The 13,420-nt window shown below is 44.9% G+C and overlaps 1 protein-coding gene across 7 annotated transcripts in view; it reads right to left on the minus strand.

Moving 5' to 3' along the window:
* The window catches only part of Rph3al (rabphilin 3A like (without C2 domains)), a 128,483-nt gene that overhangs the window by 106,137 nt on the left and 8,926 nt on the right, over positions 1-13,420 (minus strand). For 6 of the 7 annotated variants that reach the window (XR_007213661.1, XM_048365081.1, XM_048365080.1 and 3 more), the window contains exon 1: positions 23-135. The exons of the other annotated variant lie outside the window; for it this stretch is intronic. The gene's annotated coding sequence lies outside the window, so the exon portion shown is untranslated. Of the gene's footprint in view, positions 1-22; positions 136-13,420 lie in introns of those variants that run through there. 7 annotated transcript variants of the gene reach the window in all.

Raw genomic sequence — 13,420 nt, forward strand, 5'->3', positions numbered from 1 at the left:
CACAAGACCCAGCAACACCTACCAGAAAGCAGGGGTGACCAGCAAGGCCCTAAGGAGCCCAGCCAGGAGGGCCTCCCTCCCACAGTGACGGTTGGTTGTCACAGGTGACCCAGGCACTCCAGAAGAATCTCTGAATCGCTGAGACTTAAGTCAATAAGTGGCAGCCACATGGAACGCCCAGCTGAAGCCAAACCCAGGCCTGGATTCTCCTGGGAGGATGGAAATCTGGCTAAGGCCACCCCATGGCCAGCTCGCTGGTGACCAAGTTCTTTAGAGATAGACTAAGACTGAACCAATGCCGGACACTTAATTTTTTTAATCAGAGAGAGGCCCTGTGGCAGAATGCCTGAACCCTTATGTGTGTTTTGATCTCTGTGTGTGTGTGTGTTGTTTCAGTCTGGAAACTTTGGCTAATTTCCAGGATATCTTGTGAGGAAAGGGGACATTTTCTGGAAAGGTCTCCAAAGACTCATTATAGGCAGTGGTGGGGCACAGGATTTAAAACATCAAAAAAGCTTCCTGAGGTCTGGAGGGGAGAGGAGTATTAGGGAACCCTCTGGCTGTGGCTCATGAGAAAGAAGGTAAACAGAGGCCAGGGCAACTTGACCAGTGGGATAAACACATTCCAAAGGGTGCAGAGGATGGGGGTAATGAGATGTGGCTGGGGAGCGCTGATACCCTGACATCTGCCTGCAGTGAGAAGGAAGACAACACGATCTTCATGCTGACCTTTTCACAGGACAGACAAGCTTGAGAAGGAACACAATGTTTTGGTGATAATAAAAACACAACACTGGCAACCTCACTGGGTATGGTGGGGACATCCGTAATCCTAGCACTCAAGGGTCTAAGGTAGCAGTATCACAAGTTCAAAGCCAGCTTGGGCTACATGGAAAGAAGAAGAAATTGAGGAAGGAAGAAAAGTCCTGAGAAGTGCTGTATCAAAGTGCAGCAGATGATGGGGCTGGGGCTGCCACATACTTGGGCACGCCGGGATCCGGTTGTGGGTCTATGTGCTGAATTCCGAAGCAGCAGAGAAGACAAGCCTCATCTGCCAGGGTCCAGCCTGGCCACTTTGTCCTCTGCCTGACAGGACCATAAGAGGGACCTCAAAAACTGCAGATGACACCAAAGTCAGGTTGAAATTTGTGGAGAGTTAAATATAAAGAAGGTCAAACCCTAACTGGAGGAGGAGGGCTGATGGATACATCACACCCAGATTTGTAGATCCAGAGGCCAACTGGTGTTAGTGATCAAAACCCCCTTGGACTCCCTAGGCCAAGCCAGACTAGTGAAAGGCTGCTTTCCCGGAGCTTGCTACATGCACAAGCAGCTCACTTGAGGGTCCAGGGAGCCCATAATTAAACGTTGCTTTTGTTGAGAAGCATTGACTATTTAATTTGGGCTCACAAATGAATGAAAAGTAAGGGGAAAAGCTTGGCATCTCTACCTCTATTTTGTATGTGTTTTTGCTCTAAGTCATTCTGTGATCACTTTGCTATCACCTAGGAATCAAAAAGATAGGATTGATCAATGACAACTTTGTGACAAGGGACTAAAACTCTCCCTAAAGAACAAGAGTTTGGGCGGGCACTGGTGACTCATACCCATAATCCGAGCTACTCAGGAGGCTGAGATCTAGGTGTCACAGTTCAAAGCCAGTCTGGGAAGGAAAACCCAGAAGATTCTTATCTCCAAACCCCAAAAAGCCAGAAGTGGAGCTGTGGCTCAAGTGGTGGAGTGCTAGCCTTGAGTGAAAAAGCTTAGGTACAGTCCCCTGGCCCTATATTCAAACCCCACAATTGGAAATTAAAAAAAAAAAAAAAAAGAACAAGTTTCCTCAGGCTCAAGACTACCCTCCAGGCAACACTGACTTCCAATAACTTCCCCAGAAGCCCTTGAGAACAAGGACTGAGCTAATGGTCAGCCAGGTACACCCTGTAATTGGGGACTGTTTGAACTGTTTGAGCATTATGTAATCTTCTCTCCCTCTTCTCCAGTTCTATTTAGAGCTAAGGCTCATATCTGTACCCGGAAGATGGCTGAAGATGGGCTGGAGTGCTCAGTTTGTCTCTTCCATGGCTGCGTGAACAGTGCAACAGATTCTCTTTCTCTGCCTTTCACCAGGTCTCTTCTTGGTGTATAGGAATGAGTGGCTGGTCCTGACCTGTGGAACTCCTGGAATTTGGGCCGGGGTCTAAAACTTCAGTTTCATGAAGAGGCCTGAGAGTTCATATTTCACACACCTGAGAAATACACAGATGCCAGTACACTGTTACACAGACATCGACCTCCAGAGCCCAGATGGTTGTATACTTGCGGGTGGAGAGGAAAATTCTACTTCCAGCAAAGCAAGGATCTCTACTGGTTTTATGCAAAGTCCTTAGGTCCTTACTTCTTCCCCAGGGATAGATGTGATTAGGGTTGACCAGTTAGAATAACCTCATTTGCTAGGAAGTGATTGATTGAAGACTGACATGTGACCCAGACATAGCCATGTAGAATTGTTCCTCCACACCGAAGTGGCTGGCCACTTGAGCATGCATGCATGTATTTACCTCTGTCACTTCTGCACCATACTGCAGTGCAGAAATTGCCAGCAACAAGACTCATTGCTGTATCCCATCACACTCTGGTCACATGAGCCTGACCAGGAACACATATGCAAAATGCTTAATCAAGCCACAAGATTTTTTGTTTGTTTTGTTTTTTTGCCAGTCCAGGGGCTTGAACTCAGGGCCTGAGCACTGTTCCTGGCTTCTTTTTGCTCAAGGCTAGCACTCTACCACTTGAGCCACTTCCGGCTTTTTCTATATATGTGGTGCTGAGGAATGGAACCCAGGGTTTCATACATACAAGGTGAGCACCTTACCACTAGGCCATATTCCCTGCCCCAAGCCACAAGATTTGTAAGAAGGAAGAAAAGAGAGAAAAACTAAATGACTCATATATGAAATATCATAATAGGGCTTTGTTTTTCCTTTAGTGGTACTGAAATTTGAACTGAAAGCCTTGTACTTGCTAAGCAGGCATCAACAACTTGAGCTACATCTCCAGCTCACTTTTGCTTTAGTTTATTTTTCAGAAATGGTTTCTTGGTTTTGCCCAGGACCTGCCTCAGACTACAAGCATCCTACCTCCAGCTCCTACATAGCTGGATTACAGGCATGCAGCACCATGCCGGGCCAAAATACATCAATTTGAAAATTAATAAACATAGAAAATAGAAGGTCCCCAGCTAAAGGCCAAGATATTTCATAAAGCTCAAAAGGAGTGAGGTGAAGAAACTAAACCATAATGGCAAAAGAAAAACACTAAAAGAAACCAAAAAAGAAAATAAAGATAAAATGCTACAGCACATTTCATTTTAAACTTTAGAAGTATATTGGCAACAGTGCTATTCTGAGAACTAGCTGTTCTAAATACCTCTGGAGGATCAGGCCAGGGAGAGGACAGCCTGTGTAGTTAGAGCCACAGCCTGCTAGAGGGTGGTTCCTCAGAGCCCATGGGCAGGTAGAATGTAAACTGAGTCTGGGGCCAAAGGCTATATGTTCTATCAGAGTAAAGCAACTACCACTTCCAGGCTAAAATCATTTCCCCAGACCTGCCCCAAGCCCTTCCCATCCCACCAACCTGTTGCCTCTCCTTCCACTGCCCAACCAAGGCCAGAGGGACACCTCCAGCACTGGCTTACACTTCCTTTCCTGGCATAGTCACTCCTCCCCACCATTGCTAAGAGCCTTTCACCTGGGTTCTGGCTCATCTCCCCTCCTGTTCCACCTCTCTGCTTTTGTTCCTGCTGCCCCAAGGCCTCCACCTCATCCTGCAAGAGCCACAAAATGGGCACTCTACCTGGAGCCTTCCTGACTGCCCCTTCTTCCCAAAGGCCCTCTCTTTCACCTGTAGTTCTTAATTGCTGGCCTGCCATTTCCTTCAGCACTGAGACTTGCCACCTGACTTTTCCTTCTATCTTCTGGACAGTGTGCACCTGCTTCATATTCCCACCCTCTTCATTCATTCATTCATTCATTCACCCATCTACTCATTCCACAAATATGAACTGAACACCTACTATATGCCAGACCTTGTGCTAGGACTGGGGGAACAATGAACAAGGCACATGCTTTGCCTGTCATTATGAACTTCCTCTTGGAAAGGGAAAAAAAATTAACAACAAACAAACATAAATAATTCGGGACAAGCTGTGCCCAGGGCTATGGCAGAAAGGTGCAAAGTGAGAGGTATATAAGTGCTGAATTAAATGTAAGAGTCCAGATATGTGCTTCAGAAGAAATGACATTGAGTTTGGGTGCAGCTCAAGTGGCAGAACACTAGCATAGCAAGTGGGAGACTGAGAGGTCAATTCCTAGCCCTGCAAAGACAAATATAAACTGGAACCCGAGGGGTAAGTAAAGAGAGTTGGACATAGTTCTAGGCATATGATAGGTTTTTGCTTTCTGATCGGTTAGAAATCTGTAGTATGTCCCTCATGTCCCTCTAGCTACATGCCCCCCGCCCTGGCTCACCCTTTTGAGTTACTTCAACTTGTGCCAACAGGAGTTTTGCAGTCCACACACCCCAATGGATAACAGGCCATGTCTACCTGTGTCATCCCTACAGAGCACTTGCCACAATTTGAGGTAGAACCCCTGGAAGATCAAATGGGTTGCATCTTGAATGCAAGCTCTTAATCACTTGTCATGGCTGCGTGGAACATTATCATCAGAAGTGCAGTAAGGCCCCTCTGGGCTCAGGGGGTGAAGGGGGAGTGAGGGGAAGGTTTAAGTGTTGTGACTGATTAGTGATGTCTACCACAAGAGCAGGCCTTTGGAGCAGTGGTATGTGTACCACACCTTTGCCCCATTAATCAGGATCCCATAGATGAGCAAAAGGTGAGACGTTCCTTCAGCTCTATAGTCCTAGGAGTACCTTCAGTACCTGGTATCCATTTCCTCATGGACTAAAGGAAGCAGGCCACTAATATTTTTTCTTCTTGCCTTAGTCATTTCTTGGCCAGATCTAAGTACAATTCAAACACAGAAACCTGGGTACTTCTCTATGGCCTGAATATATATCTGCACTCTCCCCTTGTTTTGATCTTATAATTATATTTTTCCTGAATCCTCCTTTATAGATTGAACTCAGGGCCTTGAGCTCACTCTTTAGGTGATCTACAACTTGAACCACATTACCAGCCGTTCTGATCTTATTTTTATGAGTTTCTATTTTTTTTTGGCCAGTCCTGGGCCTTGGACTCAGAGCCTGAGCACCCTCCCTGGCTTCTTCCCGCTCAAGGCTAGCACTCTGCCACCTGAGCCACAGCGCCCCTTCTGGCCGTTTTCCATATATGTGGTGCTGGGGAATCGAACTGAGAGTTTCATGTGTAGAAGGCAAGCACTCTTGCCACTAGGCCATATTCCCAGCCCAAGTTTCTACTTTAAATTAAATATACTCACATACAAATATACAAGACAGGGTAAATATATGGACAAATATACAGACAAATGTAAAACATGTATATGTTAGTATAATATATAGCACCTATATAATCTTTTTTATTATAAATATGTAGTTCTATATGTCTTATGCATGTATACTTATTTTCCAGCCATCCCCAGTTTCCAGATGGGCAGATGGGTGGAATAGGACAGGCAAGAAAAACAAGGAAGAAGATGGCCTAGTCTTTGCCTGAATGGAAAAAAATACAGTTGCCTTCTGGAAAGAGCTGTATGGATTCTAGATCAGAAGCCAGGCTATGTGAGTATGAAAGGAAAAAAAAATCCCACTCATTCTTACCCCCAACTCAGTGACCTGAGATATTATCAACTACTAAATGTCTCTCACACAGATGCTCCACGCCCCCTCCTTCATGTGGTGGCTGCGAATTAGATGCAGAGGTTGGTAGCTGGGCTAGCCAGCCCCAGCTTTGTGCACACCGCTGACAATTAGTATTGGAGGCAGCACTCTAGACAACAGCATTCAGCCATAAATAATAAGACATCAAACTGCATGGCCTCCTTATAAATGCTGAAGGAATTCAAAGCAAACGAAACCACCAGAACCTGCATCTGTATTCAGAGTGTCCTTGTCCCCCTGAGAGCAGTGGATGACTGAAGGACTTCTTCCAGTGAGAGAGAAAGCTCCAGCCAAGATCACATGGCTCCAGAGTGGAGACACTGTCCTCAGCACAAAGTGCCTGGGCCCCTGTGGCCCTCAGTGGCCTTTGTGACCACAGTATCCCCACAGAAAGAGCAGCACAGCACATGGCACCTGCAGGCCAGCTAAAAGAGAGGGATGACTCAGTGGGACTGTGTAGGCAGCTGACCCTTCCACATGCCCCCAGCATGGGTCCTCAGATGGGTCCTGTCCCAACCACAAGCCCATTTATTCCACTGTCACCAGGGCTCCAAGCACCATAACCAGCCCCGCTGAGTCCCAAACAGCACGTGGAGATGACATAATGACAGGAACTGGGGTCCCTTTTATTTGTCAGAGAACATGGGCCAGGCCTTATTTACTGGGGAAACAGAATTCACAAAGGTAATAGGTTCTTTCTAAACTTTGGCATATTCCTGCCTAGTCAGGGACTGAAAGTGAATGCTAAAGGGGAAGGGAAGAGAGACAGTTAAAAGACTGTTTGCAGGGCTGGGAATGTGGCTTAGTGGTAGAGTACTTGCCTAGCATACATGAAGCCCTGGATTCGATTCCTCAGTACCACATAAACAGAAAAAGCTGGAAGTGGCACTGTGGCTCAAGTGGTAGAGTGGAAGCCTTGAACAAAAGAAGCTCAGGGACAGTGTCCAGTCCCTGAGTTCAGGCCTCAGGACTGGCCAAAAACAAACAAACAAACAAAAAAATTGCAGATGAATTCCAATGACAAAATAATGTGCAGTTAATCTCTAGATACAGACTGATGGGGATACTCAGTCATTGGGGGGCGGGGGGGCTTTAAAAAAAATAAGGCGACCAGGCACCCTCTCTGATGGTCCTTGTAGCTGCCTGGGTGATGCGTCACTCAGCCTTGAGCCACGCCAAGTTGACACATCAAGGTCCCTTCCTTAAGAATCTGGGAAATTAGGGGCTGGGAATATGGCCTAGTGGTAGAGTGCTCGCCTCGTATACATGAAGCCTTGGGTTCGATTCCTCAGCACCACATATACAGAAAAGGCCAGAAGTGGCGCTGTGACTCAAGTGGCAGAGTGCTAGCCTTAAGCAAAAAGAAGCCAGGGTCAGTGCTCAGGCCCTGAGTTCAAGCCCCAGGACTGGCAAAAAAAAAAAAAATAATAATCTGGGAAATTAGCAACTGGGGGTAGGGCTCAGTGGCAGGGTGCCTGCTTAGTATGCATGAGGCCCTGGGTTCCCTCTCCAGCACCAAATTTTAAAAACAATCACACACACACAAAAAGGAATACAAAAAAGAATATAGGGAAGAGGCTGAGACTGAATCTCAACTCAACTGCTATGTGGGACAGGAAGATGCAATGTTATTAACTGATTGGGGTGGGGGGGTGGGAGCTGTTTTTACCAGGTGGACATGCCCCATTAGGAGAAACTGGAAGGGGAGAGAATCCAGAGAGCAAGGCAGACAGTAGGCAGAGCAGGCTCCTTCTTCCCTTTGTAGGTGGTACTGGCAACAAACCCCATTGTCCAAACTTTGCTGTTTGAAACCAGACCTGGTCAGCTGTACATCTTTTCCTCAATAACCTGGTTAATAGAACATGCCCTGCCTTGCCACCTGGGCCAGCCCTGAGCTGGTTAAAAATACCTGGGGACAATCAGATCAGTGGCTGGGAAGAGTGAAGGTTTTGTGCCAGAGGCTCCCAGGCCTGTCTCCACTTACCAGAATGACCCTGAACAACAAAGTCCTCCACAAGGCAGGCTCCTCTCACCTCTGCTACTGCTGCTACCTCCTCAGATCCTTCCCTGACCCTTTAGTAGATCCTTGGAAATGTCACAATGAGCTCATCAAAATGCCAGTCCTGGCATAGAACTGGTCGGCTTGAAATCTCCTCATTGATCTTCCTACTGTTCTTAGGATAAAACCCAAACTGGATCCTCTGTGTATCCCTCGGGCCTACAGGTACCCCAACTCTGCTGCAGGGAAAATACTTCCTCTAACCTTCACCCCACAGCTCTTTCACCTAATTAATTCCATTTTTTAAAAAAAATTTAGTAGCACCATTATTGAGATTCACAAACCATAAAACTAACCTTTTTAAAGTTTCCAATTCAATGGCTTTCTGGTATACTCACAGAGTTGTGAGCCACTGCCACTATGGAATTTCTGAATATTTTCATCACCCAGAAAGAACCCATTAGCAGTCACTCCATTCCTCCTTTCGACAGCCTCTGGAAACCACCGATCTTTCTGCCCTGTGTATTTGCATATTTTAGACATTGAATATAAATGGGATCATATAATACATGACCTTTTTATTCAATATTGCATTTTTTTCTGTCCTAATCTTAATTATTTCTTTCCTTCTGCTAGCTTTGGATTTAGTTTGCTGGGGTTTTTTTGCTAGTTTAATATGGATGATGATGGATTTAAGGTCTTTTTAATATAAGCATTTACTACTATATATGTTATGTCAGTATGTTGTATTTCCATTCACATCCAAGAACTTTCTCTTGTGATTTTTTTTCCTTTGGCTCATTATTGAGAAGTGAATTTACTTTTCAGATTTGGGTGAGTTTTCCAAATTTTTCTTTAGTTTTGATTTCCTTTCCGTTCACTATAGTCAGAGAACATACATTGTATGACTTCAGTCCTCTCTCTCTCTCTCTCTCTCTCTCTCTCTCTCTCTCTCTCTCTCTCTCTCTCCCCTCTCTCTCTCTTTCTTTTTTTTTGGGGGGGGGCCGGTCTTAGGGCTTGGACTCAGGGTATAGGCACTATGCCTAAGCCTTTCTGTCTTCAAGGCTAGCACTCTACCACTTGAGCCACAGCACCACTTCTGGCTTTTTCTGAGTAGTTTGTTGGAGATAAGTCTCACGGCCTTTCCTGCCCAGGCTGACTTTGAATCATGAGCCTCATATCTCAGCCTCCTGAGTAGCTAGGATTACAGGCATGAGCCACTGGCACCTGACTTTCAGTCCTCTTTTATGGAGACTTGTTCCGTGGCCTGACATATGCTCTCTTCTAGGAAATGCTTTTGGCATACCTGAGAACAACTTGCTATTGTTGGGCAAAGTGTTTTATAGATGTCTGTTAAGCCTAACTGAATTATAGTGTTACTCAAGGCTTTTATTTACTTATTGATCCTCTGCCTACTTGTTCTATCCACTGTTGAAAATAAGGCTTTGAAGCTGGTCATAGTAGAATATGCCTGTAATCTTAGCACTTGGAAAGCTGGGGCAGGACCATGAATTCAAGGCCAGCATGGACTATAAGTACAAATCCAGCCTGGCTATACAGTAAGACCCTTCTTTAAAAAATATATACGGGGCTGGGGATATAGCCTAGTGGCAAGAGTGCCTGCCTCGGATACACGAGGCCCTAGGTTCGATTCCCCAGCACCACATATACAGAAAACGGCCAGAAGCGGCGCTGTGGCTCAAGTGGCGGAGTGCTAGCCTTGAGTGGGAAGAAGCCAGGGACAGTGCTCAGGCCCAGAGTCCAAGGCCCAGGACTGGCCAAAAAAAAAAAAAAAAATATATATATATATATATATATACGTAGGAGTTATGAGAGGATCTATGGTCCAAAGCCAGCACCAGGCAAATAATACCCTACTGGAAAAATACTAAAGCAAAAAGGGCTGGGATGTGGCTCAAGTGGTGGGGCAAGTTGAAGGCCCTGAGTTCAAGCCACAGGAGAAGGAGAGAGACGGAGAGGGAAAGAGAAAGAGAGAGAAAGAGAGAGAAAAGAGAGGAGAGAGGGAGAGAGAGATTTATTCTATTGTTGATCTATTTCTTCCCTTATTTTGTTGCTTTTTATGTTTTAGAGGTCCGTTATTGAGGACACATATGTTTGTTTAGGTTTCCTGATGGATTGATCCTTTGATTACTACAAAATGTCCTTACTTGTCTTCAGTAACAATTACTGTCTTAAGGTCTATTCTGTTTGACATTTTATAGTTACTTCAGCTTTCTTTTAGTGTTTGTAAATCTTTTTCCCTATCTTTTCACTTTCTACTTAATTGTGCCTTTGAGTCTAAAATGTGTCACCAATGGACAGAAAATAGTTGGATCCTGTTTTTTTCCTCAATTAATTCTGCCAAACTCTTGTCTTTTTATTGGAGTGTTAAGTCCATTTGAATTTAAAATGATTACTAACAAGACAGAATTGATGTCATTTTGCTGTTTTATATTTTCAATTTCTGCCTTCTTTTGTGTTAAGTAGGAATTTTCTAGCATACCTTTTAATTATCTTTTAAGGATGTGTGTGTGTGTGTGTGTGTGTGTGTGTGTGTGTGTGCAGGCATGCACCAGTCATAGGTTTGAACTTGGCCTGGACACTGTCCCTGAGTTTTACTTGGGCTCAAGGCTAGTATTCTGCCACTTGAGCCATAGCTCTACTTCCAGCTTTTGGTGTGTTTTGCTTTGTTTTGTTTTTGTGCAAGTCCTGGGGCTTGAACTCAAGCCTGGGCACTGTGTCTCTGAGCTTTTCTACTCAAGGATAACACTAGACCATTTATGCCAGAGCTCCACTTCTTGATTTTTGGTGGTTAATTGGAGATAAGAGTCTTATGGACTTCACTGCCAGGGCTGCCTTTGAACTGCAATCCTCAGTTCTTAGTATCCTAAGTAGCTAGGATTACAGGTGTGAGCCACCAAGTGCCTGGCTTTTAAGGAGTGTGTGTGTGTGTGTGTGTGTGTGTGAGAGAGAGAGAGAGAGAGAGAGAGAGAGAGAGAGAGAGAGAGAAATGGGATTTGAACACAGGACTAGGCTAGCACTCCACCATTCAATATCTTCAGCCTTTAAGTATTTCTTCGTAGTTGCCTTGTGATTACATGTATGTATGTATGCATGCATGCATGCATGCATGTGGTATTGGGGATCAAATCCAGGGCCATACACATGCTAAACAAGTGCTCTTAATTACTGTTATAGTCTCAAGCCACACAACAAATATTTTAATTTAAAACAATTTAGTTCGAATTAATGCTGACCTAACTTCAACAGCACACAAAAACTTTGTTCTAATATACAGTTACTTGCTGCATGATGATGTTTTGGTCCACTATGAATCACATATACAACAGTGGTCCTGTAAGATTATTCAGTTCAGGGCTGGGAATGTGGCTTAGTGGTAGAGTGCATTCCTAGCATGTATGAAGCCCTGGGTTCAATTCCTTAGTCCCACAAAAACAGAAAAGGCTGGAAGTGGCACTGTGGCTCACGTGGTAGAGTGCTAGCCTTGAGCAAAAGAAGCTCAGGGACAGCGCCTAGGCCCTGGGTTTAAGCTCCAGGTCTGGCAAAAAATATATATATATATGTATATATACACATATATATACATACATACACACATACATAATGATGCTGCGATAATCTTAGAATGTGCAAGAACATTCTATGGGAACTAGAGGTGTGGCTCAGGTGGAGAATGCCAGCCATGAGCAAACAGGACAAGCAAGAGCACAAGCCCCCACAGTGGCAAAAGAAAATAAAGAACAGCTGGGCACCAGTGGCTTATGCCTGTAATCATAGCTACTTAGAGAATTATTATTGCTGCATGCAATTGTCTTTTTAGTGGGATAGAAGAAGCAAAAAAATGTAATCAAAATTTGTTACTCTCTTTCTTTCTTTCTTTCTTTCTTTCTTTCTTTCTTTCTTTCTTTCTTTCTTTCTTTCTTTCTTTCTTTCTTTCTTTCTGTCTGTCTGTGCTGGTACTGAGGCTTGAAATCAGGACCTAGCATTCTTGCTTAGCTTTTTCACTCAAGGATGGCTCTCTCCCACTTGAGCTATACCTCTATTTCCAGCTATTTGGTGGTTAATTGGAGATAAGATTCTCATAGACATTCCTGCCTTACAGGCCTGAGCCACGGGCACCCAGCTTGTTGTACATTTCCTTGCATAGGTACGAACCTAGTATACTTTTATTCCAGTCTAAAGGATTGACTACCATTAGTATTCCTTATAAGGCATGTCTGCTAGTGACAAATTTGCCCAATTTTCTTTTTTGTCCTTCATTTTGGTAAGGCAATTATTCTGGATATAGAACTCATGAGGGGCTGGGAATATGGCCTAATGGTAGAGTGCTTGCCTCATTCATATAAAGCCCTGGGTTCGATTCCTCAGCACCACATATATAGAAAAAGCCAGAAGTGGTGCTATGGCTCAAGTGGTAGAGTGTTAGCCTTGAGCAAAACGAAGCCAGGGACAGTGCTCAGGCCCTGAGTTCAAGCCTTAGGTCTGGCAAAAAACAAAACAAAACACCCAACAACAACTCATGAGTGACAGCCCATTTCATTCAGCATATTGTGTCATCCCACTGCCTCAGGCTTCCATGGCTTCTTCTAAGAAGACAGCACAGCTTAAGCTGATTATTGAAGGATTAGAATCCTTCAACTCAGAGCTCAACCATCCTCCCTCCCTGGGCGATGTCAGTCAGGCTCTTTGTATCTCTGCTGTCTTGTGCTCTGTAATTCTCATTCGTCATTATCACAAAAGCAATGAAATAATTAATGATTTTTAAAAGAAAAACATCTCAAGTGGGTTCTCCCATGGTTAGAATACGAAGTTCCATAAGCCTGGAGGGAGACCCTCTCTCCAGAATAGCAGAGCCTGACCTGCTGCAGACCCTCAATACATATTTACCCAGTAAATGAATGACGCTCACACTAAAAGAGGCTGGATTATGGCTGTCAACTCCCCATTCTTTGTAACAGCATTAAGTAGCACACCCTGTGGTGGCCTGCTTGTGGGACTGGACATGTACTACCCTGCCTCTCAACTTTGCGAGTTGGTCATGAGACTTACTTTGGCCAGTGGGATACACTAGCTCTCTCGCACTCTTGCCTGTCACCCTCGGGTGGTCACTTGTCCAAATGGGTTGAGTGACACATGAAACAAAGTTAAACCCAACTCTGCATAAAGCCAACCCAGTCCCACTGACAGCAGCCTGATCAGTGAGACTCACCCAACCCACAGATCTGTGAGAGAGAAATAAATACTTGCTGCCATATGCCAGCGGGTTTCAGGGAGGGTGATTACACTACAATATTGTGGCAATAGAAGACCAGGACATATGTGCTGGTGAGTCTGAAGAGGGGGAGGATGTCCTCGGGAAGGTCTTTTGTGTGTCCTTCCTGTGGACCATTATAGGTCCAATCCCATGCCTCCTCCTCAACCTTCCTCCCCCCACACACATTTGCAACCCCAGTCCATCCCTCTTGCCATTGGTGTCCCTCTCTAGCATCTACTTCCACCTCCCCCTGACTTGCCTCCACTGCTCTCCATCCCCCAGGCCTGTCC

Source organism: Perognathus longimembris, chromosome 17, assembly GCF_023159225.1.
Source record: "Perognathus longimembris pacificus isolate PPM17 chromosome 17, ASM2315922v1, whole genome shotgun sequence".
Lineage (NCBI taxonomy): Eukaryota > Metazoa > Chordata > Mammalia > Rodentia > Heteromyidae > Perognathus > Perognathus longimembris.